Here is a 25,824-nt window from a genome sequence, read left to right as displayed (position 1 = left end):
TGACAAATTCAGAATATCTCTCCTGTGCATGGTCACTCTGTTATCAGTCCCTCCGGCACTGGGAAAGGCTGCTGCCCAGAGTAGACCCCAGTACCAGTAGGCCACAAAGTGTGAGCTGTTGGTGTTTCCCCGGGTCCCATTCCAGAGCAGGTTTGAACGGTTCCCAGAAAAGGGAATGAAAATCAATGCAGGGAAACCTTCTCTGCCTCAGCTAGCTAAACTAACTAAAAAGTAAAGGAGCGTTCTGTTCTGCCCTGTCCGTGCCCAGACAACAACAGAGTTCTATGTTCCAGCAGACTGTGGGGGAGAGTGCAGCTGATAACGAATCTCCGTGCTTCTTCTTCTCCCCACATTTACTGTCAGACCCAGTCTTGAAGGCACAGAATATAACATCCAGCATAAACAAATTGGGGATACAAGCATCATAACATCACCCTAGGACACATATCTGCTGCTAGGATCATTTGTTTTTCTTCAGGTATAAACAAAAGGTTTGTTATAGATTGCATTTCATCTTAGGTATAAACATTGGGTCTCAAAAATTGATCTACTTGTTCTGATAGTTTAAGGGGGTCTTCTAGTAGACCTTTTAATTATTTTTTGAATGTTCTCACTTTGGAGGAATTAAGTGGGGCAGTTATAAACCCGATTCCCTTGTGTGCCTCTCCCAATGGTACTTCCTGAAGGGGATATTATCCCACTGCTTGGTTGGCATTTTTCGATTCATTTTGTTGGACCAGTCTTCCCCTGGTATTTTTATTAGGTCCGTCAGGGGGTAAAGGGGGTACCCTAGGTACTGGCGAATATGAAGGGGATAGAAGATATAAGAGATCCTAGTCTTTCCTTTGCCTTTAAAGAAGCCTCCCCCTTCCAATAGGCTGCATAATCACTTTCTTCTTGGCTAAATAGTTCCTTAGTATTCACATGAATATTCAAAGCTTGGCATATCTACCCCTAAAAGGACCTGTACTTTGGCTAATATAAATTATTAGATCTTATTTTCATTTTAGTTTATTCTATCATACAATAATGTATAATTTTAATTTTATTCTTCATGTTAGGTTATGTTCCCCCTGTGCCAATTATACCTTTATGGGGCTATCTGGAGGTATATCTACTGATGTTTTCCTGCTTCCCTTTCCCCCAAGGGATTTCTCCTTGCTTGCTTGGTGTCCTATTTTCCCAGCTTAATCTCTGTTAGACTACAGAAATTAAAAAAAAATTAATGCCTGATTTCTGGCTCTAAATTTTAATTTAATCTTTTAATCTTAATCTGCTGGGCCACAGGTGTGAACTCCCATTGTTTTTTCTGGGTTTTCAGTCCAGAGCAGGTTTGAACAGTTCCAAGAAAAAGAAAAACCACAGTCCGGGGAGCTTCTCTGCATCAGCTAGCAAAAAACTAACTAAAAGTAAAGGAGAGCTGTTGCAGCCTGAATTGCTGCTAGTAAAGTCCAGGGTAAGGAAGCAAAAAGGGCCTTTGCATGGTATCCACAGATGTTTTATTCAGCTGCCCGTTAAGATGTTCAGGTCCCAGGCACACACAAATGGAGGGTCCAGGTTTTCCCTCTCCCGAGGGACCCTGGGGGTGAACCTGGTCTCGGGGCAGTACAAAGATAAGGGCCAATGAGGGAATAGGGAGGGAGTGGCTCAGGGACATAGGAAGAGGGGAAGGAACCAATGGAGTCTTAACAGCTTTTTTGAGGGAAGCTTCTTGTGTTTTCCCAACCCAGGGGATGTCCCCCAGGATCCCCACAGAGAGCTCTCTCCCACATATCTGTGCTGCAGACAACACAGTCTGTGAGAAGGAAAGCTCTTATCTCTAATGTCTCCTCCCCTTCACTCTCAGATCTAGTTTTAAAGGTGCAAAACGTATTTCTGGGCTAAACATATGAATGGGGATACAATTCAGCATCATAAAGTCACCACAAGACATTTCATCCCTTATCCCCATATCATCAGCTTACTACCACAACTAATATATATTCTAACTCTACACACACATACATTTATACATACATATATATATACACATATATGCAGTATACAGCTATATACAGACAAAGGCAGTGACATTCAGCAAACAGTGATATTTACACATAGTTCTCACCCAACAATCAGATCTCCCTGAGGTACACATCGTGTTGTTCTGTCTTTCTGCATTATCCACCACGTGCAACTTGGTCCCTGAGCAAAGACAACCCCACAAATGGGTTTGTCTGTACTTGAGGCAAAATTGATCCAAACTGTTTTCCCTAACAAACCTCTGACATGTACCACTGCGACTTTTTCTCCATCTGCTGTATGCACGGGCTCAGACTGGGCAGGGCCTGCTCGATTGGTGGAACCTCGGGTGTTAACTAACCAGGTGGCTTTTGTTAGATAGTGCTCCAAATTTTTTGAACCATCCCCCACCCAATGCTTTCAAGGTGGGTTTTAACAGTCCATTGTACCTCTCCACTTTGCCTGCAGCTGGTGCGTGGTAGGGGATATGGTATACCCACTCAATGCCATGTTCCCTAGTCCAGGTGTTGATATGGCTGTTCTTGAAATGAGTCCCATTGTCTGACTCAATCCTCTTGGAGGTAATATGCCTCCAAAGGACTTGCTTTTCAAGACCTAAGATGGTGTTCTGGGCAGCAGCATGACGCACAGGGTAGGTTTCCAACCATCCCGTGGTGGCTTCTGCCATTGTCAGCACGTGGTGCTTACCTTGGCATGTCTGGGGCAGTGTGATATAGTCAATCTGCCAGGCCTCTCCATACTTATATTTGGACCACCCCCTCCACACCATAGGGGTTTCACCCGCTTGGCCTGCTTGATTGCAGCACACATCTCACAGTCATGGATAACCTGAGATATACTGTTCATGGTTAAATCTACCCCTCGGCCTCAAGCCCACTTATAGGTGGCATCTCTATCCTGATGACCTGAAGCATCATGAGCCCATCTGTTACGTGGGGTCATTGGTTGGAGACAGAGATGACACGAACTCTCAGAGATCCTTGTGACAACAGCATGTTTTATTTTTCTGACCCTCCTTATATAGGGAGTTTGAATTTCCCAGGCTTAGACAGCTGATTAGTCTGTGTTTTAAAGCCGCCCAGATCTTTGACCAGTGAGATGTCTGCAACTTAGGATGGAATGTGATTGGGTGAAGTCCCTGTTTGGGTTTAAATATATCCTATAATTGTCCACTCAGGGATCTGTTTATCGAACCAGGCTAGCCGAACTGGGTTTCTTATTTATGGCCGAATTAATTGCCCAGCCACAGACCAGCTGTGCTCTGACACCCATCGAACTAGGAAAACCTCTCCCTTGTGTTGCCAATCTAAGTCTATCTTTGACACCTCTGTCTTTGCAGCCTGGTCTACCTCCTTGTTATTTTGGTGCTTCTCATTAGCTCTACTCTTGGGGACACAGGCATCTACATGGCGGACTTTCACAGATAGTTTCTCTCTCCTGGTAGCGATGTTTTTCCACTCTTCAGCAGCCCAAATTGGTTTTCCTCTATGCTGCCAATTAGCCTTTTTCCACTTCTCCAGCCATCCCCACAGAGCATTGGCTACCATCCATGAATCAGTGTAGAGGTAGAGCTTTGGCTACTTTTCACTTTCAGCAATGCCCAGGGCTAATTGAACAGCTTTGAGTTCAGCAAATTGGCTTGATCCACCTTCTCCTTCAGTAGCTTCTGCGACCTGTCATGTTGGGCTCCATACGGCTGCTTTCTGCTTTGGTTTCATCCCTTTGATGCCACAAGAAGCATTAGTAAAAAGAGCGTAGCATGTTTTTTCTGCTGGCAGTTGGTTGTATGGTGGAGCTTCTTCAACATGTGTCGCTTGTTTTTGCTCCTCTTCGTCAGTGAGACCAAAGTTTTCACTTTCATACAATTTGTAATTATTTTTCGATACGGGCACACTGTGTGATGAGACCAATTCACTTGCTCCATGTGGCATTGGTGGCATGGTGGGTAGAGGGAACCTTTGCTTTGAACATCCACCCCAGCACCAGTTGTCGGAGTGCCAGGAGGAGTTGTGCTTCAGTTCCTATTACCTCTGAGGTGGCTTGGACTCCTTCATAGGCTGCTAAAATTTCCTTCCCTGTTGGAGTGTAGTTGGCTTCAGACCCTCTGTAGCTTCAACTCCAAAATCCAAGTGGTCGGCCTCGAGTCTCCCCAGGCACCTTTTGCCAAAAGCTCCAGGACAGACCATGGCTCCCAGCTGCGGAGTAGAGCACGTTCTTCACATCTGGTCCTGTCCTGACTGGGCTAAGGGCTACCGCATGAGCGATCTCCTTCTTGATCTGGGCAAAGGCTTGTTGCTACTCAGGGCCCCAGTGGAAATCATTCTTCTTGCGGGTAACCAGGTAAAGAAGGCTCACGATCTGACTGTATTCTGGAATATGCATTCTCCAAAAGCCTATGGCACTTAAGAAAGCTTGTGTTTCCTTCTTATTGGTTGGTGAAGACATAGCTGTGATCTTATTGATGACATCGATGGGAATCTGACGCCATCCATCTCTCCACTTTACTCCCAGGAACTGTATCTCTACCAGGTCCCTTAACTTTGCTCTTCTTGATGGTGAAGCTGGCTTCCAGGAGTGTTGGAACCCTGGGTGCTGAGAATTTTAAACTTTCTGTGCTGACAGGCACTGACCCCTAGGAGAGCGCTGCATTTGACCTGATGCCATGGAACAAGCTTCCAAAATTGATTGATAACACTGGGATTACAGGTGTGTAGTTGGTAAGAATTGTATAATATCATGGGGTGGAAAACTTAGAGTTTGGGGTTTTAGAATATAGAAATAAATATGAAGCAAGATGAAGGTTTTGAGGCAGAGAAAGGTTGTTCTTTCCATTCTTCTTCCTTCTTCTTCATGGATTTGGGTGGTATTTTGTAACTGGACAGAAAAGTCTGCATTGCAGGCTTCAAGTGATCAGTTAGTGGGTTAAAAGGGAAAATAATTTAGGTGTCATTTCTTAATTGGATAGTTTAGCCTTAAAAGACCTTGTAACAAGAGTTAGTTAGCCATTTTGTGCCTTACTAATGAAAGACTGCAGAACTCACTGCTGTGAGACTGTAACATTGATAAGAAACAATAAACACCTGAGTCTGAACGCAAAATATCATCTCAAGTGCCTTCAATCCCGACCTCAACAGAGGTAGAAAGAGGGAGCAGAAAACAAGCACAGGATAATCTGTATGTTTTTCTCTTCTTTCTCAAACACTTTTGCTGCTGTGTTCCCCCGCACAATTATGTCATCAATGTACTGCAGATGTTCTGGAGCCTCACCCTTTTCTAGTGCAGTCTGGATCACTCCATGGCAGAGGGTAGGACTGTGCTTCCATGCCCTGGGGCAATTGGTTCCAGGTGTTCTGCACTCCCCTGATGCCTTGTAAGGCTTACCTAGAACAGAGGCTAGACAGAGTTAAAAGAATAAAGTAGGTATTTATTAAAAGGCCTTACAAGGATACACCCTGGGCAGTACAAGATCCTGGCCAGGGCTCTGCCCAAGATGGACCCAAGATGGATGCAAGATGGACGATGGTCACGAGTTTTCACACTTTTATAAGTTTTGGTCCATTAACATATTGGGGTTAATTGTCCAATTACATCTTCAGGTTATGAAGTTCCATCCTCCTGGTTGCTTTCTTCAATTCACCATTTTTTATGCTTTTTGGGCCTGAAGGCTGCAACGGTTGTCCTTGAGTCTCAAGCTGGAAAAGGATAGTTTTGTCTAACTATACTGTGACGAGAACTTAATTTGAAGTTCAGAGTTACACACTAAGGCAGTACAGAATCTGAAAAATATGAAAGCTAAAACTTAAGGCGTCACCCTCCACATGAAGACAAATGTAGGCCTGCATTCTGCTGCCAGAGGAATGGAGGAAAATGCATTGGCAATGTCAGTAGTGGCATACCGCTTCGCTGCCTTGGACTCCAGCTGATACTGGAGCTCCAACATGCCTGGCACAGCAGCGCTCAGTGCTCAGTCACTTCATTCAAAGCACGAATGACAGTCCACAGTCAATCTCCGTTCTCCTTCAGATTTACGCACAGGCCAAATGGGACTGTTGAAGGGTGAGTGGGTTTTGCTGGCCACCCCTTGGCTCTCCAGCTCATGGATCATCTTGTGGATGGGAGTCACAGCATCTCAAGTTGTTCTGTACTGTCGGCAATGCACTGTGGAAGTGGCAATTGATACTTATTGCTCTTCCACCTTCAGGAGTCCTACTGCAGATGGGTTTTCTGATAGTCCAGGCAAGGTGTTCAAATGCTTAACATCTTCTGTGTCTACAGCCGCTAACCCGAATGCCCACCTGAGTCCTTTTGGGTCTTTGAAATACCCACTTCGGAGGAAGTCTGTGCCCAAAATGCATGGGGCCTCTGGGCCAGTCACAACAGGGTGTTTCTTTCACTCATTTCCAGTCAGGCTCACATCAGCTTCCACCAAAGTAAAATCTTGTGATCCCCCTGTCACACCAGCAATAGAAACAGATTCTTCCCCCACATGTCTTGATGGGATTATTGTGTACTCCGCAGCAGTGTCGACCAAGGCCTCATATTTTTGTGGTTTGGATGTGCCAGGCCAATGAATCCACACAGTCCAGAAAACATGGTTTTCCCTAGCCTCTACCTGGCTAGAGGCAGGGCTCCTCTAAGCCTGGTTATCCTTCCTCCCTGGGTATGTCTTAGAGCTTCCTTCAAGGGGATTTGACTTGTCATCATCATGATACCTGGCAGTTCAGCTACAGGCTACTGGAGCTGCTTCCTTTTTAGTGGAACTTCTTCTCTGAGTCTTGCTGTCCTTCAATTCAAGCACCTGTTGTGCCAGAGCAGCAGTAGATTTTCCATCCCATCTCCTCATGTTTTCTCCGCAATCACGCAGGAAGAACCACAGCTCACATTGTTGAATGTACCTTCTCTCCCTATCTGGGGAACGTCTATGTTTGGTACCACAACCTCTAATCTGTACTGCCAAGATTTGGAGAAGGCCCTTTTTAATCTGAGTTTCTTGCCATTCTTCTCTATCTTATCTTCTAATTTCTACAGACATGTTTCCACAGCAGCAATTCTTGCATGTGTTGGGCCATGCAGAGCATCTGCTTATTCTCGGGGCTTCTTTGCCATATCAAGCATGGTCTCTTCCCTGCCATCCCACTTCCTTTTTGCTAAAGCAGAAGCGTATTCTTGTGGGCCATGTCCTACAAGTTTTCGTCACATCATGGAAGTGCATGGTACCAAGTCTGGATTTAGTGTCTAGGTCATCTGAGAAGACAATCTCTACCACTGCCATTTCTCTCAAGCACTGAATACCTTGTTCTATGGTCTTCCACTGGGTTTGCTGCATATAGAGATCATCTGCACACAGATATCTTTGTGCCACATTTCCCAAGATCCGTACCCAGAGACTGTGAAGGTTACCCCCCCCATCATTCCTTGGTCCATAACCGGATCACATGTCAGGGATCCCAAATGCCTCATGTCAGTACCATCCAGAATTGTAGCCTCACCAGCAGCATCCCAAAGACAGACTAACCAACTAGTTGTAGATTCATCAGGTCATTGAGTGCAATTCTTTCTCAGGCCACGAAGGTCCTTCAGGGAAAAGGACTCAGTAGTGGCTTCTGATTTTGAGTCAGTTGCTTTGACTTCTAATTTTGTGTCAGGAGCTGGCTTTGAGGATCCTTCCCCCAGATCATGATCATCCACTGGTCGATCAGTTTTGGTTTTGTGCTTCTTTCCTGGGGTAGTGACTGCCAGTGGCTTAGGCTCACTCTCTGGCTTAGCTGCTGGCTTAGGCTCACTGTCTGGTTTAGCTACAACCTGAGTAACTGGGGTGTTGGCTGCAGCCTGAATGACTGGGGTAGCTGCTCATTTATCTCCCTGCCCCCTGCCTCTATCTGCTGCCCTACAGTATCTAGCCATGTGTGATAAGCATATGCCAGGGCCCAGATTATTGCAATGATCTTTTTCTCCTTCCAGTCATCATGGCACTTCTTTTTCAGGTATTTCCCCACCTCAGCTGGGTTCTGTATTTGTTCATGGGGAAAGTCACAGTCTACAGGGTCAGAAAATTCCTTCAGGGTTTGGCCCATATCCTCCCATTCTCCACACCACTCAGAATTTTCCATGCCTGGGTCTACTTCTGGGTCAGGGGTCTCATCAGCTCCTCTGAACATCTCAGGCCTCATTCTAGAGAAGCTGCATTCTACATAGAGGAAGCTTACCAGATTAAGTACCAGGAAGGTGGTCTCTTTAATATTCAGGGGAAATGAATATTCTCAAAAAGTGACTTAGATTCATAAAAGAAGAAGGAAAGCAAAGGCTGAAAAGCCTCATCCCCTGCTCCCCCTCTAACAAACTGGGTGCAATTACTAATGAACCCCCAAAATATGCCACTGGAACTAGGACGCCGGTTAGGACAAAGAAACCATAAGCTATTCATATCTTGAACAAACCCCAGTACCTTTGTAAACTCCCTATAAATCATTATCACCAAGCCCAGCACAATAGCTATTCTAATCCGTGGCCCTTTACTGTAAAAACTATGTGTTAGGGACAACACTGTCTATTTCATATAAGAAAATAAGCCTAGGGACTAGAAAGGTATTAAAACCTCAGAAAAGCCTAGGGACCAGAGACACACGAAGGCCTCCATCCAGAGAGACATGAGGAATTCAAGCAACATGGCTACTGACTGCTTTATCCCAATACAGAGTAAGTACAACCAAAATGCAATCAGTACAGGTTTTTTCCATTTTCTCGAGCCATGTGTTGGGCGCCAATAAATGTATTTGTCCTGGTTTAGGGCAAATTTGGAAGGAAACCTCCAAATGGGGTCCCTCTAGAAAGCAAATTCAAGTGGCCCCTCCCCCAACTGGTTCGGGAAAAGATTTCCTTGGAGAAAAGTGGAAAAAACTGTTTATTTAACAAGCAAAATATTCACAAGCATTTAAAAAATGAACAATATTAAACAATAAAACCCCTTGCTGTTCTGAAGTGATGGCAAATTCAGAAAGTCATTTTCGTGGGGTATAGGTCATCTCGCTCAGTCTTTTATCAGTCCTTCTTGCACTGGAAAATGCAGTGTTCCAGGCCCTGGTGGGCCACAGATGTGAGCTTCCAGTGCTCTGGGTTTTCAGTCCAGAGCAGGCTTGAACAGTTCCAAGAAAAAGAAAAAACACAGTCCAGCAAACTTCTCTGCATCGGCTAGCAAAAAAAAAAGAAGCTAACTAAAAGAAAAGGAGAGTTCTCTCCAGCATATCTGTACTGCAGACAACACAGTCTGTGAGAAGGAAAGCTCTTATCTCTAATGTTTTTGAATACAACCGCCTCAGACATTCTACCGCTTCTCCTTCTCCCCCTCTTCACTTTCAGGTCTAGTTTTAAAGGCACAAAACTTATTTCTGGGCTAAACAGATGAATGGGGATACAATTCAGCATCATAAAGTCACCCCAGGACAAGTTGGAACATAATAAAACACAACAGCTCTATTAAAATCAATGAGATTGATCTAAATGCTGCAGGCCACAAAATCGTTTGACACGTGTTTTGGTCAGGGTCAAGACAAGACCACAGCAAAAGCAGAGGGATGGGGATGCTGACAGTCTGGTAAAAGAAAGAGTCAGATAAACTTTCCCAGGCATTGTTCTGTGAAGTTTTGAGAAAGTTCAGAGAAAGAATTAAAACAATCTTTAATCTTTGTAGCTGGTGTTTTGAATGCATTGTTTACTTGTAAAGATGTTTATGAGAAGGGTGTTGTTCCTAATTAGCCAATGGTATGAGGAGTGTTGATTAAGGGCCAGTCAGGTTCAGCTTTGTCGGAATTGTCTATAAAAGAATGTAAGTCTAATAAATTTCGCATTATGCCTTCTGAGAACCTAGGAGTCTGTCTCGCTTCATTCATCGGTCCTTAATACAAGAGCGACATCTGGTGGACCCCGCCGTTCTGTGCAGCCGAGACTGACGAACAAGAGTCCGGTAATCTCCGACGTCATTGCAGCCAAGACTGAAGACTTGGAATTGCCCTCCTTCCTCCGAAACGAGAGGTACGGTGATTTCCCCCGCGCCCTCCCAGAGGGGGCTAGTCTTTTGTTACCACGGGTAGTGGAACCAGCCTAGACGCTACTTAGGACGGGTCCCCAGCACGCGAGAGTTTGTTTCGGATCAAACCACTGCTTAGACAGGCTGCTGGGAAGAGGTTCCCTTCAAGATGGGGAATCAAACCTCTACAGAGGAATAAATTGTCCTTTATGTGTGGAAGGACGCATTACAGCCCATAAGAATTGCTGTATCAGAACAGTACTGGACCCCGGGGGAGGTCGATACGGATATGGGGGAGTCAGAGGGCAAGGACGATCCTTCTATAGACACTGACATACCGGAGGGAGGCGGGACTGACGGGGCTCCCTCGGCTTCGCCCGGAAGCCTGAAAGACACCAACATTGCTCGTAAAATCTATCCCTCGCCCCGAGATTGCGTTCTCCTGGGGTGTCCCTCTCCCCGTGAGAGCCCCAGCCGGAAATCGCCGAGCGTACTCCTCCGTTCGCTCCCCCCGCTCCCTTCTCTCTGCGTCTCAAGCGGATGCGGCGGAGCCGTTGTGGCAGACATCTTCGTTCCCCCCTTCGGCCCCTCCTTCCTCTGCATCGCAGGAGGCGGCGGGAGAGCCCCCACCGCAGACAGGTGACGCGGCCGGAGCCGCTGTCCCTTCAACCCCTCCGTTCCCATCTGCGAGATCAGCGCACGCGGCTGCACCACGTCCTCCCTCTGCCGCATGCAGAACTGCGGGCACCGTGCCTTCTGCCGTTTCGTCGTCGCCGACCGCAGTGCCCGCCATGGCTATCCCCCTTCGCCTCGGCGTTTCCAGCTGGCCCGCCGTCCCCCGCCTCCTTCAGGCTGTCCCGTGTGCCGTTGCCACGGGACGCGGACAGTGACAAGGAAGAAGATCCACAGCGTGTCCCGCAGCTGGAGAGTGGCCTGGCAGTTGAGCGCCGGCACCGACGTGCTCCGAGATCGCCCCAGAGCCACCTGTGGACTCTGCCGCCGTGTCAGGCGACAGTGCGACCAAAGCGCCCGGGACGTTTTTGGGAATCTGTCAAATTGAGAGCTCTGGAAATGGGGAATTGGGACTTGCTATAGAAGATGAGGATGCCCGAGAATGGAATTATCGACGCCATAGATGAGGAGGGGGGTGGGGGGGGAACACAGGGAAGAGTTGGGTGGTTGTTCCAGATTCTGAGAAAAAACAATAATTACAAACTAACCAAAATATAAAATATTTAATCTCACTAACAAAGAAAAACAAAACCAAATAACATACTAAAGAAACTCCACCATACAATCAGCTACCAACTAAAGAAACACACTACACACTTTTCACTAACAATTCCTATCACATCATAAAAATAAACCGAAAATAAGAATTCACCATATAAATACCCATATCCTCAAAACTAAAACTAATAAAAGACACCAAAACAATCAACAAATAAATCAAACTACAAAAATAAAAATATCAAAATACACCTAAATTAACAACACAAAAAACCCTAACGAAATAAACTCAATACCTCAAATCATGAAAATAAAAATACTACCTATAAATAAACAAAACCAAAAATAATTCTAACTATAAACAACATTTTACAAATTATCCATAACTATAAAACATATACTATAATCAAACAAACCAAACAACTAAAACCCCTCTAATATAATAAAAAATAATCTAAATATAAATATGAAAAAACCTAACAAATTAAATGCATCACACTACCCCAAATACACCAAAATAAACTCTATATACTCACAATAATAAAAAACCACCTTTAAAAAAGTTAAATAAAAAAGTCTTTCAAGACTGTTCTTAAGATGACATGAATGTTTGAAAAATGTTGTTTTAACCCCTTCAAATACTTGCTGCTGATATACTGATTATATACTGTGAACTCAATGATTTTTGTGATAAGAATTATTTATAAGGTATTGTTATAGCATTTACAGCTGGCTTGCATATGTTTTATTATCTCTTTGTGTGATCACCTAAAAGACACGTGTCTTCAGGATCCTACCTTTTATTTTCTAACTGCTTATACATCTTCTTTATCCAGACTGCTAGTCTCATGGCTTTCTTCAGTTGTTATTACACAAGTACTCCAGCAAATCAAAAATACCTAACAAAAACTGCCCAATTAATTAACAACCAAAACTCTACCAACCAAATAAACCCTACCCAATCTAGAACCCCTACATATAATAAACAAAACCAAAATCCTGATAATACATATCAAAAATTTATTAAGAGAAAAAAACAAAACCCAATTTAAATAAATTCTACCCCGAATACAAACCCATCTGTAAAATTATCTTTATTCAAAAACCAAATTACACATTATAAATAATACAAACAAATAAAACAACACCATAAATACCTCCAAAAATCTAATTATTACTTAAAAACTATATATAAGTATCACTCTTTACTAAATATTATTAGCATTATCTATATATAATGAAAACATTTATTGATTTTATTAATAAAGTGGCAATATAACAACAACAAAAAAATAAAAAGAAAAAGAAAAAAAGAGGTGCAATTCATGGATTCTATGAAGACTCTGAATGATGCCTAAAAATTGCTGGGGTACCATCAGTTGGTTACGTCCTTATTTGGAGCTAGGCATGGCACAATTGTCCCACTGTTTAGCATTTTAAAGGGGAACCCTGATCTGAATTCACCTCGAAAAATGACTCCTAAAGGCACAACGAGCACTGGAGGAAGTCCAACAAACTATTTCTGCTCATCAGGTTTATCGAGTTAATCCTTCCATTGATATCACTGTTTTCATTACCGATTCAGATTTTCATCCTACAGGTATCACTGGCCAATGGAGTGAAAAATGGTTAGATCCTTTGCACATTCTGTAATGGGTCTTCTTGCCCCATCAACAAAAAAAGACAGCACCCACGTTGTTAGAATTGATCGCTCATTTGATAATCAATTGCCATCAATGGTGTTTGCAATTAATGGCAGCTGATCCCGCAAAAATTATTCTTCCAATAGAGCAGGAAGACTTTGAATGGAGCTTCATTAACAGTGCTCCTTTGCAAAGTGCGCTGCAACATTTTTCAGGGCAGATTGCCCATCATCTGCCCAGTCATAAATTATTGCAGTTGGCAAAATCAACCAATCTATCTTTGTGGCCAAAAAATAGTCATGTGCCAGTGCGAGGACCCACCATCTTCACTGATGGCTCAGGAAAAACAGGGAAAGCCATTGCTCCTGGGAAGGATGAATCTGGGTGGCAAGTGCTGGAAGGCCATGACTCAGGCTCGGCCCAATTGGTTGAATTAAAGGCTGTTGCCATGGCATTCCAGAAATTTTCTCAGGTGCCTCTGAACTTGGTCACTGATTCTGCTTATGTTGCAGATATAACCAAATGTTGGGATTGTTCACTTCTGAAAGAAGTCAATAACGCAGTTTTGTTTCAGTTATTGAAAACTTTGTGGTGTGCAATTCAGACCTGAGTTCATTCGTATTGCATCTTGCACATTTGGAGTCACACCAATTTACCAGGTTTTGTAACAAAGGTAAAGCCAGGGCTGTCAGGCTAGCTAACCCTGCATGGGTAGCACCTCAGCCTGACAAGATTGTGCAAGCCAAGGCGTCACATGATTTTTCCATCAAAGTGCACATACCCTGCAGAAACTATTTCACTTAACACCAACTGAAGCTCTTGACATCATCAGTTCTTGTGCTGACTGTCATGGGCTTGCTGCACCTTTACCAGCGTGGGTGAACCCCAGAGGCCTAAAAGCCTTGCAGCTTTGGCAAACAGATGTCACTCATATTGCCGAATTTGGCCAACTTAAGTATGTGCACATGTCTATTGACATTTTCTCGTTTGCTATATGGGCATCTGCTCATACTGGAGAAAAGGGTCACGACGTGATTGCCCATTGGAGGATGGCTTTTGCAGTCTTGGGTATACGTTCTGTGAAAACTGATCATGGCCCCGCCTATGTCTCGCAGAAGACGTGGCAGTTTTTGTGCTTATGGGGAGTCTCACATAAACTTGGTATTCCACATGCTCCAACTGGTCAAGCCATTGTTGAACATGCTCATGGTACTTTAAAGCGTGTTCTGGACAAACAAAAAAGGGGAATGCCTGGAGAAACCCCGCACAGCCAATTGGAAAAAGCTCTATATACAATTAATCATCTTAGAGGGCTACAAAATTCAAACAATCCTGTAATTCTAAATCACTTTTTCTTGTTGCAGTCTTCAGGTGAGATGCACCTGCCTCGAGTGAAAGTCCAGATACGGGACCTAACCACTAATAAGTGGGAGGGCCCATACAAACTTATCACTTTGGGTCTCAAGTATACATGTGTTTCCACAGAATACTGGGTTACGGTGAATACCCACAAGGTGTGTTCGCCCTGACTTGCGACACCAAAAACAGAATGCGGCCAACAGGCAACCTTTGAATGATGATCAAGATGCTGATCCTCCATCAGATGATCCCTCTATGAGTAGGGAATGAGCATTATATCTTTTTCTTTGTTTCTGGAAAAGGGTTGTTGACAAGTTAGACTGCTTCATCCTTGAGCAGGCTAACAATGTGTGTTACTGTCTTAGAATTAGTAAGGATTTCTTATAAGAAGGGACAACAAGACTTGATTGTAAAGAATTCGATGGTATGTGTTGGAGAGTCTCCCTGGCCATTCCAAGTCAGCATCCGATTGAGGTTCTGATTGATAACCAGCAAATTGCTAAAGGAACCTCTGGAGCTATGTTTGTTCTCCTTCCTGCAAGGGGCCCCACAGAGGATTACAAACGCTGCCTTCCACTTTAAACAAAAAGGGAGACACGTGGATGCGACAAGTTGGTCAGAGAGTGAAACAGATAGCTTTCCCAGACATTGTTCTGGGAAAGCTGTGAGAAAGCTGTGAGAAAGAATTAAAACAATTCTTATCTCAGTCTGTGCACCTGCTGTTTGTGAACACGTGGAATGTGAGTACATGATGTTTATGGAAAGAGATGTACAAGAAGGTGCTGTTCCTAATCAACCTATGGTGTGAAAGGTGTTGTTTTAAGGACCATTCAGGTTCTGGGTGAATGATCCTGCTTATAAATATGGGGAGTTTGTAATAAAGCTTGCTTAATGCCTTCTGAAGAGACCTAGACTCTATGTGTTGCTCATTCCGCCATCCCTAACTCAATGACAACATGTTAATGTCTTTGAAATGGGTCTTAATGTCTTTACCAACTTCAAGCCGCAGGTTTGTTACACAACCCAGATGGTTTGACTCCTGAAACAGACAGATGAGTTCGCACAAACGTGAGTTTCTGAACTCTGGGGGAAAGTGACCTTTTTTAAGGGGGCAATATGTTTTAGGCAGTTGGGGAAGGCTGTACCTTCATAGTACCTCAGCCAATGGGGAAAGGAAGAGGACAACATGCGGCTGGGAGTTTAGGATAAAAGGAAGCTGTGCCCTCAGAAAACAAGAGAGAGAGAGAAAAAACCCCATGGGTGTGTGCCCCAGGGGACTCTCTCCCTTTATTCAAATAAAGTTGCAGGAGTCCCCTATCTCCTTTTATGGGCACTGGCTTTTCATAGCATGATTTTCCGCACAACAGTATGGAAATTATAGGGGGAAATGCAGTTGCTATTCACTTGATGGAATGCAGTCAGCATGTCTGACTTCCCACACACAATCTAAGGAGGACTAAATGGATGGTGCAGGCGAGTTGAGAAATCGTGGCCAGGGTCTGTTGAAATCCTTGTAAGGGAGGGAACGTGGTAGTATTTTGTATTGGGTTTGCATGGCCAGGTTTAGGTAGCAGGGAAGGTTACAGGGGTGGCTTCTGTGAGAAGCTGCTAGAAGCTTCTTTCGTGTCTGGCAGAGCCAATCCCTGACAGCTCCAAAAACAGACATGTTGCTGGCCAAGGCTGGGCCAATTAGAAATGGTGTCAGTGCCTCCAGGACAACGTATTTAAGAAGAGAGAAATATAAAAAGTGCACTGCTGTAATTGCAGCCAGAAAAGAGCAGGGTGAGAACACGTGAGAGGAAAAACTATGCAGACACCAAGGTCATTGGAGAAGAAGGGGGAGGAGGTGCTTCAGGCACTGGAGCTGGGATTCCTCTGCAGCCTGTGGTGAAGACCATGGTGAAACAGCTGTCCCACTGCAGCCCATGGAAATCCATGAGGATGCAGATCTACCTGCAGCCTGTGAAGGAGACCCATGCTGGAGCAGGTGGATGATAGAAAGGAAGCTGTGACCCTGGGGGAGGCCTGTAGAGAGAGAAGTCAATGTTGGAGCAGCCTGTTTTTGAAGATCTGCACCCCATAGAAGAGTGACCCATGCTGCAGCACTCTGGGGAGGACTGTTGCCTGTGGGATGAACTTGCAGGTCATAGAGATCTGTTGCTCATGAAATGGACTTACTTTGGAGAAGTTCACAGAGAACTGTCTTCTGTGGGAGGGACCGCACAGTGCAGCAGGGAAACGACTCCTCTCCCTGAGCAGTGAAAGAAGCCATGTGTGGTATTGTCCACAAGGGTCCCAGGATGAGGGAAGAGACGAGAAAGTTGACTCCATGTATCAGAAAGCTTGATTTATTATTTTATGATAGATAATATATTAAAACTATACTAAAAGAATAGAGGAAAGGATTTCATCAGAAGGCTAAGCTAAGAATAGAAAAAGGAATGAATAACAAAGGCTTGTCTCTGACCGAGACCGTCTGGGCAGGTGATCTGTGATTGGCCCTTAATTGGAAACAGCCAGATGAGACCAATCACAGATTCCCCCTGTTGCATTCCACAGCAGCAGATAAGAATTGTTTACAGTTTGTTCCTGAGGCCTCTCAGCTTCTCAGGAGGGGAAAAATCCTAAGGAAAGGATTTTTCATAAAACATGTCGGTGACAGCCATGGGTGATGAACTGACCATAACTCCCATTCCCTGTCTCCTTGCACTGCTGAGGTAAGAGGTAGAGTTGGAAGGAGGGAGGGGTGGGGGGAAGGTGTTTTTAAGGGCTTATTTTACTTTTCATTATCCTGCTCTGATTTTATTAGTAATAAATTCAAGTCATATCTCTAATTAGAGCCAATTTTGACTATGACGGCATTTGATGAATGATCTCTCCTGGTCCTTGTCGAAACTCATGAACCCTTTGTTATATTTTCTCTCCCCCGTCCAGCTGTGGAGGTGAGTGAGAGAGCAGCTTTGGTGTGTGCCTGGCATCCAGCCATTTTCAACGAACTACATACTTTTTGCTGATAAGCCACACAGCAGATGTCAACCAACAGCGATAAAAGAGGATGTCCTGCTGTTGAACCAGCAGCCATGATGAAATCACTCTCCTTAGATGCAATACTGATGCACACCTCCATCCCAAAGTTACCCAGCTCCAAGATATGATCACCCCTCAACTGAGCACGATGTATGACGAGTCACTCAAGCTCCACCTAAGCACAAAGAAATAGTATAAAGTAAGTTAAGAATGGGGAAAAGTCAGGAAAGAGTCCATCATAACTTTTGGGATCAGTAAATGGGCTGAACCTGCCTTCTCCCCCATTAGGGTTGTGTATTGTGTAAGAACCGTACTCAATGCACCCTAAATTATTATCTTGAACCAGCTTTTGTTAGGGATTAGAGCTTATCTGTATATTGCTTTGAATACATTTTTGCAGTCAGATACTGTCACTGGCAATCCTTAAACCTTGACCTGTCACAATTTTATTAATAAAGTATTATTCCATAAAATGTTAGCGTGAGTCCTTCAAAGGCGCTGGCAGTCACTGGCAGCAGGTAACATACTCAGATAAAGGTGTGGAGGCCTGGAAGGGGTCTCTATGTTGGCGTGTGACCCTGAACAAGTCAGTCCAGCTGCCCTCTGATCCAGCAGGACTGCTCAGTGAAGGATCCACTTAACAGGATGTTGACAGACTGGTCAGGCATAAGGGTCTTGGCTTTCCTGAGGCGTTGACAGGCAAATAAAATGCTGGTGGTTTGGGGAAATGTCCCCTTTTCACATGACAGCAGGAAAGACTGTTTCTGCTCATTTTATTTTTCATTGATTCACAATTTTCCTTCCCTTTTCTCCTGCATATTTGGCAACTCTTCCTTTCTCAAATTCCCTTTACTAACACCTCTTACTTTTCTGCACTGAAACCATTCAGACATACAAACTGATTTTGTTCAAAGTAGGAGACAGGCAAGCTGTTTTTGTGAATAATATAACATTAGCTCTTTCAGAGAACCTGGTTGACCATAAAAGGGTCTATCTTTGCAACTTGGGAGCAAATACCACCTTTCATAGCTTTCTAGATATTGGTCAAATTCTCTATTTCTCCTCTAGCCACTATTTTTCAGACTCTACCAAGTTTGATGGCTACTGTCTGGGGTTTTGAAAATCTCTGCTGTATCTACAACCTTTAACAATATATCTTTGCAGCAGCACAGCACACTAACCATTCACTATCACAGTCTTGTGCTTGCTGTGACCACTTGTTCAGCTTGGCTGGGGGAACTGACAAATAAGGGACGGGAACAATGGTCTTGCCCAAAAATAAAGACTTTAATAACAAAATAACAAACATAGAAAACTGCAGATTATGGGGGCAAGATCCAAAGACGTGGGGGGCGTGGCCCCGCAACCAGTTATAGGGGTCTTTTAAGGGCAAGGGTCCAATCACGAAGGCAATCTTGGAACATGACATTATATGTAACAGGTGCCGAACCAACTGAGAACAAGAACCAGAAACCTGACCAAATATAAGATAGTTCTATTAGCATACTACTAATTCCCATGACCTCACTCTTCTTGCCATGACCTGGCTAGGTGTTCCCCCCTCAGTATCCCGTTTCCCATGGCCTCGGGTTGATATCCTCTGTATATGCTACTGAGGCAAGACTACTAATTATCCTGGCTGGACACGATTCCACAATTCACTAGGTACCAAAGTAAGTTTCCCTAAAGGCCAATACCTCAGAACAGATGTACTTTTGGACAGCAGTAAGAAATGCAACACAATTATGAAGTAGTCCCCACAATGCTTAAGTACAAGAAAAATAAAGAAAACCCTCTTTAGAGGTCTTTTACATAGACCTTGGTATAATTTGTCTGACTTGTCCACTGTTTACTCTGCTGGATGAACAAACAGCATCTTTTTTGGTCCTCCTGGTCAGTAACTTGCGCTAGTGCCTTCCTCTTCTGTAGCAAGAGCCTGAACAAAGCAGCATTGCAACGGGATTAGTATGGTCCTTCTGGCTTCCACTAAAGCTTAAAGAGTCTTCCATGTAGCAAAGTAATTAATCTTGATAGATTTACTGTTGGAAAAGAAGGCTCCTCAGAGGGAAGGCGAACAGCTGAAAAAACTAGACACTTTTCTGCTCCAGTTCCTTTTACATGCGCATTTTTTGGTGGGAGTCAGTCATCAATAAAAGCTTAATTCTGAAGAGCACAATCTGCTTACTTTGCATCCCACCCACAGGACAGCAGTTCTGCTCACAACTGTAGATGAGAGTTATGAAGACTGTCGTGGTTTAAGAGGAAATGAAGTTTTTTGTGATGGCGTGGGCAAGCCAATCGGTGTTCAGATTTAATATTGGCACCTGGTTTGTCCACTGAGGGCATGGATACGCCTCTGAGAACACAGGGGGTTAAAAGCTGTGATCTCCCAGGGGAACTTCCTCTTTGAATTCCGGCTTGAGACTGAGCAGACCCCCCTGCCCAGCCAGAGCTGGGCGGGGGGGGAGGGGAGCCATGTGGCCGGAGAGAGGTAGGCCAGGCCTGGGCCCAAGGGTGGAGGAGAACATTGCAAGGGCTTCGGGCAGCCATCCTCCATTTCCCCCCCCCCCCCCCCCCCGGAGAGAGAGGAGAGAGAGACAGAGCCGGTGCCTGTGATAGTGGCTCGGAGTGAAGGAGAAGGGGGGGGTGCCCAGCAGGGCAGCCAGGCGTGGGAGTTGATGAAGTAAACCAGCAGGGAGCCTGGGACTTTTAACCCCTCTGAGGAAGATGGGAACCTTGCAAATGCTGAGTCTTCCTGAAGTTGATGAGATTGAGAAGATGTTGAGATTGAGAGGATGTTGAGAAGAATTCTAGGTGGGAGGAGATGATGGAGTGGCTTTGGGCTGGACTTTTCTTGTATAGCCACAGCAGAACCACTGGTGTTCCAGTGACACAGAGACTGCATTCTAGGGGGAGGCGATGGCTCAGAGCCAAAAGAGTGCAGTGATGTGGAGGAGTGTGAACAGAGACGACAGGTGAGGAGGGTGGTGGTGGTGCCCTCCGCTTCGAAGAAGAGAGAAGAAGAAGATGATCTCTGTTCAAGAGACCCCTCGGCCCCAGGGGGTGAAATTTGGGGGGGACAGGTGTCCCAAAAGGAGAAGGACTGTGCTCCCTTTGGAACTGGACAAAGTATCCTTAAAATGAAAAACCCTAGAAGCAGCTCTGATCCATGTGCAGTGGTGAGAGCACTGGACATGGAAAGAATGTGGCGCAAGAGGGACTCCTCTCTTCTCGAGGAACTGAGAATTGGTTATCTAAAGGGTGGCAATGGAACTGGAAATTTGGTGGGGGGAGGAGGAAGAATTTGGAAGGTTTTCATCTTGTGTTCTATGTGTTTTGTGTGTCTTCCTTTGTAGTTGTAGGTTAATAAATGTTTTTTCCCTTTTAACCTTAAGTTGGAGCCTGCTCTGCTCTGTCTCTGATCACATCTCACAGTGGGTGCCAGGGAAGGAGGTGATCTCGTGGGGGCACTGGCATTGTGCCAGGCTCAAACGATGACAAAGACCTTCTTGGTTAGGTAGCATATTTCAAGCAGAAGAAATCAGATGTGAGTGAGCCAAGATGTTGTGGTCTTTGACCAAACTGCTCAACAAGATACGCTATAAATCACTTTTGCCTTTGCCAGTTCACCCTATGGTAATCCCTCAGATTGCTGATTTTTAATGAAGTTTTCTGAAAAAGAGGTGACAGAAAAAAGAAAACCTGAATTTTATAACTAAGATCAAGATATATGGCTGATGTATTTTCTCAGTGCCATCTCAGGAACCTAACACACATTTTCTGTCATTCTTTATAATAAAATATAATCACTAACTACTTTACATTATGGCACTTGTCACGATCCCCTATTACAAGCGTAGGTCGTGATGGTTCGTTAATTGATCTCAGAGTGCAAAAAACAACACAGAGGGGAATTTCAGTATCACACAAAAACAGTTTCCCCTTTTGCACTATGAGATCTTTTGTGAAATTCTGAAGACAGCCCTCAATTGAGTATGGGGGTGCTTTTCACCTAGGCATGTGCAGTTTGCGAGAAATTCGAGTCACCCCCCTTGCTGGAATGAAATGTCCTTCCCCTATTACAGACTACACACAGCCCGGCAAACTCCTCTATCTGTCCGAATCCTGTCCGTGATGCCAATTTATTGTCACAATCCGCTAGTGCAAGCAGGGGTTGTGATGGTTCGTTAACTCATCTCAGAGTGCAAAAACAACACAGAAGGGGATTTCAGTTTTAATTAAAACAAATGCACCTTTTATTGAGTGCCCACAACAAATGCAATAGAAGGATTAGAAAGGAGATAAAGGATAGAGAGAGGGAGAAAAAGAGGAGGGGGAATATAGCTACCAACAGAGAGATGAAATTCCTGTGGTCCGGCCAATAGATCCGTCTTGTTACGTCGGGGAGAATCTCAAAGTCTTTGGTTAACTCAGGGCTCTTTTATAGTCCTCTGCCGGGAGGGGAACAGGTACAGGATAATGGAGAATAAGTCCGTAGAGAACAAGTACAGACAGTCCACTTCAGGACCCATTGTTTCAGGACTGGTTTCTATGGGAAACCAGTCCTGGTCCAGAGAACACATCTGCAGGCAACACTTGGCAGACATCCCGCTTCAGTCAGGCCAGTGCCCTTGTGTTAGAATTTTAAGGGTCTTAGTCTCAGTCCATGGGAGGGGGCTTCAATCTCCATCCTTGACGGTGGTTGTGAGGCAGATGGGGGATTATCCGCGGGGGATCACCAAAATTACCTCAGAAAGTTAGACTTTCTCTAAAACGGGTGGCATCTGGCCAAGAGGTGGGGAAATTCATGGGCTATTGTGATGAGTGGGGATTGTGAAGCAGGTGTAAGACTGTGGTGGCACAGCAAGCACACCTGCAAACAGTCACTTGGCGAGCATCCACCTCAACCAGGCCAGAACTCCAGTCAGGGTCTTTAGGGTCTCAGTCTCCGTCCTTGCAAGGGTCATGAGGCAAATGAGGGAAACTTCGGACTGCCTCTTAGAGCACTAGACACAAAAAAGCAAATATATGCTTGTGGCAAGTGATAATCTTGTTTTGAGGACCTAAACCTTGAAATCATATCTTCATCCACCATGTACCAGCCCTTCCACAAGGCAGGCTAAGAAACTCTCCTGCCTTGAAGGCCAGGTACCTGCCAAGGAAGGTGGAAACCTCCTTTGGAATGGAAAATATGACCCCCTTCTGTCCGAATTATTATAACTTTGAAATTGTAGGGCTTTCAAGCAAACATATGGGAAAAGGGATAACAGTTCTTTACTAATATAGATATATGTATAACAAGGCAAACAAACAACCACAACAGCAGCAGCAACAAGCAAAACCAGAAGCCTAATAACAGCCTTCTGTCAGCTGTCAAGTGCTTTCCCCTTTGGTATACTTATGGTCCCAGCCAGCAGGGGCACTGTTGGCTCCTGGCTGGGCTGGGCAGGTGCGATGATTTCCCCAAGGCTGCAGGGGATGCTGTGGCATGAGTTCAGCCACCTCTCTCCATGTGGTAATGATGGCCAAGCCAGTGGAAGAGCTGCTAAAGGTGTTTCCTTTACAAACTCACAGGGAAAATGAATGGGGACATGTAAGCATGAGTTAACTATTAAGAGTCAGCAAATATTAACCACAAGCCTCAGAAGCAGGATGCGCCTTAGCCTTGTTAAGAGAAACAGGATGCACCTTGTCAAGATAAGAGGAAAAAAACCTGTTGAAACTGAAAACACTGAACCAGCCAGTGAAGGACTGCGCGTGCTTCAGAAAGAAAGGTGAAAAGTGCAAAGTGAAGAAGACTGCCAGCTTTCATTGGAATGGCTTCCAAGGAAGACTCGGAGCTTTCCTCATTGTGACTACCAGAGTACACTGTGCTTGTGCATCACATATGCTAATGATATTATTGACTTCTGGGAAGTAATTGTATAACCACTCCTATCCCAAGGAATGTAATGAATATGCATGAAATTTAACCACAAATTGTGCTGTGTAAATGTAGGAAAGACATTATGTGCTGTCCTCGTGAGCTAGCAAAGGCCTCCTGAAGATATGGAGAAGCCCCATATCTCTCCTGAAGGAAGACCAAGGTTGTTACCAAGGAGACAGCATGAAGGAGAGAAAGTTCAGAGATATGGACTCTGGCTAGCTCACAGGGTGACGTGGCTCCCTGGTCACCTACTGGGAACTTTGTTTCTCTTTTATGACCAATGGGCACTGAATGTGTATGTTGGATGGGTGTAAGTGTCTTGAAAAAGTATAAAAGCAACGTTGCTGTAATAAAATCGCTCTCTTTCACCCTTTCTGATGGAGTCGTGTATTTTGTACCGTGTTGTGCTCTATAACAACACGTAAAAGTGCTGGGTGAGCATGTTAGGAGGAACAATCCCCCACGTACCCGGCACCAAATAAAGCAGATACCTACTCGCTGAGTCAGTCTCTAAGGTGACCCTTGGCTCAGCTTTTGAGCAAATCAACTGGCACCCCAGATGGGACCTCTCTGCCCAGCTGCCAGATCTAGGGGTAAGCAGACCTCCCAGTCGTGACCCTGAATTTTCAGGGAGAGCTCAGCTGTCCTTTGGTGGGGGGTAGACAAGGACCATCTGCACCAAATTAAGGTATTTGCTTCCTGACTAGGTAGAACTCGCGGGAGGTCCAGGGTTTGAGTCCCCGAGGGTGGGTTGAACATCCTGAAGAGTCTGGGATCTCCCAAAATTAGTCCTGGGAAAAAGGAAAGGTACCTTTAAGGAATAAGGGGTTAGAGTCCCCCAGGTTTGGGGTTAGAGGCCCCCAGGGGTTAGAGTCCCTGCTGTTGTTTTCTTGTGGTGTTATTATGTATGAGTGGGAGTCAAAGAGATGTGCAGCAAGCTCGAAACAAGTGCGGAGCTCCATCAGCGATTCAGTTACCTGTTGATGGGAATGGTCAGAGAAAATTTAAGCGGGTGATAATGAGTGAATGAGTACAAGTTGTCAGGATTGATGGTTTGGAGTTAACCCTTGTTATCCTAATGGAGGTGGGTTATATGTTTGGCAAGGGAGAATCTTAGCTCTTGACTGGGAACACCCAGACACCCAATATTTTTCTGATGTAATTCCATCTGATTTCATCCCAGCTCCTTTTTAAATCCTGTTTTTAGTGTTTAAGAATAGTTACAAGGCTTGGACTTTGTGCACATGTGCCATTTGCCAGAGAAAGTGGTACTGTACATCCACTAACAGGAGTAAGTGGTGACAAAACTGCTGGGAGAGCAAGCTTAGTATGAGACTAGAAAGAGCAGGGGTAAATAACTTGACAGATAATGGAGGAGACAATGCTAAAGGAAGAGAAGAGTGGCTGAGGATAAGAAGAGAATTACAAGGAGCATCTATTGTTGCTTTAGTGTGTGAAAGAAGGGAGTTGGTTCTCCAGAGTTGGGAGATTTGGGAAAAAAAATTGGGAGGAAATGTGTAGAAAATATAAATTTAGGTTTGTGTAGAAGAAAGAGAAAAGAGAAAGGAGTGAGAAGAGTAGACGGGAGACAATGAAATTGTAGACAAATAGCGTTGGTGTGTTGGAAAAGAACTGGTTGGAGCAAAGTGTGGAGAGATATGGTTGAGGCAAGGAGCAGCAAGACCAGGCACAGTGGTGCACAACCAGGAGCATGGGCTGGGGGCCTGTGGAGCAGCCGGGACTCAGCACCGGGCAATACCTGACCCCACCAACCCCAGGCAGGGGCAGCAGTGGCCAAAGGCCCCCATGAGGCTACAGGATGCCCTGGCTGTCTGTGATGCTATCGGGATGTCGGTGTGATGCTGGGAGGGTCGGTGGGGGAGGAGCCATGTTTGGACACTGTGGCAGGAGAGAAACCAGCTCTGGCATACGGTGTATGATAAAGAAAGTGAGCACAAGAAGGAAGAAATAGCCACAAAAGGCTTTTAAGCTGGGTTCAGATTGAAAGGAGGTGTGTTTCCTTGTAAACACAGAGGCTTCTCGATCCACCTTATATTTCATCCCTAAGGGCAGAAAATTGTCAAAAAGATCTTTGATTGTTCAAGGAGTTGTGAAAATTATGATTCCTTCTGTAGGCTTAGAAGTTTGAATGCATCTTTCTCTGAGGGAATTGTAGAAATTGTGGTAAATAGATTTGGGGATTTAATTCCTTTATTTACATGAAATTTTGTGGGTAGTCAAAAGGCTCCTATTTGGAGGTAACCCATGCCAGTGTGCTTTTGTAATTTTTTAGTCGCCTCCCTACCCCTAGGGTGGGCTTAATGCAAAAATTGGGATAAGGAGCAATTGGTTCCTAAAAAAACCCCAAAAGCAATTGGTTTTTAAGAAAGGCTTTAGGCAGTGGGATTGCTTGCTGCTGAACTCAATCATGTCTAAAAGAAAATTCACTGGAATTAAAGGAGCCCACTGATAAGGCAAACTGCTCCAGGGCAAAAAGCAGAAGCCTATTTACAGACTGCAACTCCGGCAAAACTTCTTAAAAGCAGTCTCACTCCCTCACTGAACAATCAATGGAAAGAAACCCCACTGAAAAC

General features: G+C 44.8%; 1 protein-coding gene and 1 pseudogene across 2 annotated transcripts in view; both read left to right on the top strand.

Moving 5' to 3' along the window:
• The window catches only part of LOC127060968 (uncharacterized), a 1,003,595-nt gene that overhangs the window by 86,262 nt on the left and 891,509 nt on the right, over nucleotides 1–25,824 (top strand). The gene's annotated exons all lie outside the window — the stretch shown is intronic.
• LOC127060964 (uncharacterized) overlaps nucleotides 1–25,824 on the top strand; it is a 113,891-nt pseudogene that overhangs the window by 3,822 nt on the left and 84,245 nt on the right.

This window comes from Serinus canaria, chromosome W, assembly GCF_022539315.1.
Source record: "Serinus canaria isolate serCan28SL12 chromosome W, serCan2020, whole genome shotgun sequence".
Taxonomy (NCBI): Eukaryota; Metazoa; Chordata; class Aves; order Passeriformes; family Fringillidae; genus Serinus; species Serinus canaria.
This window is presented reverse-complemented; position numbering and strand designations above follow the sequence as displayed.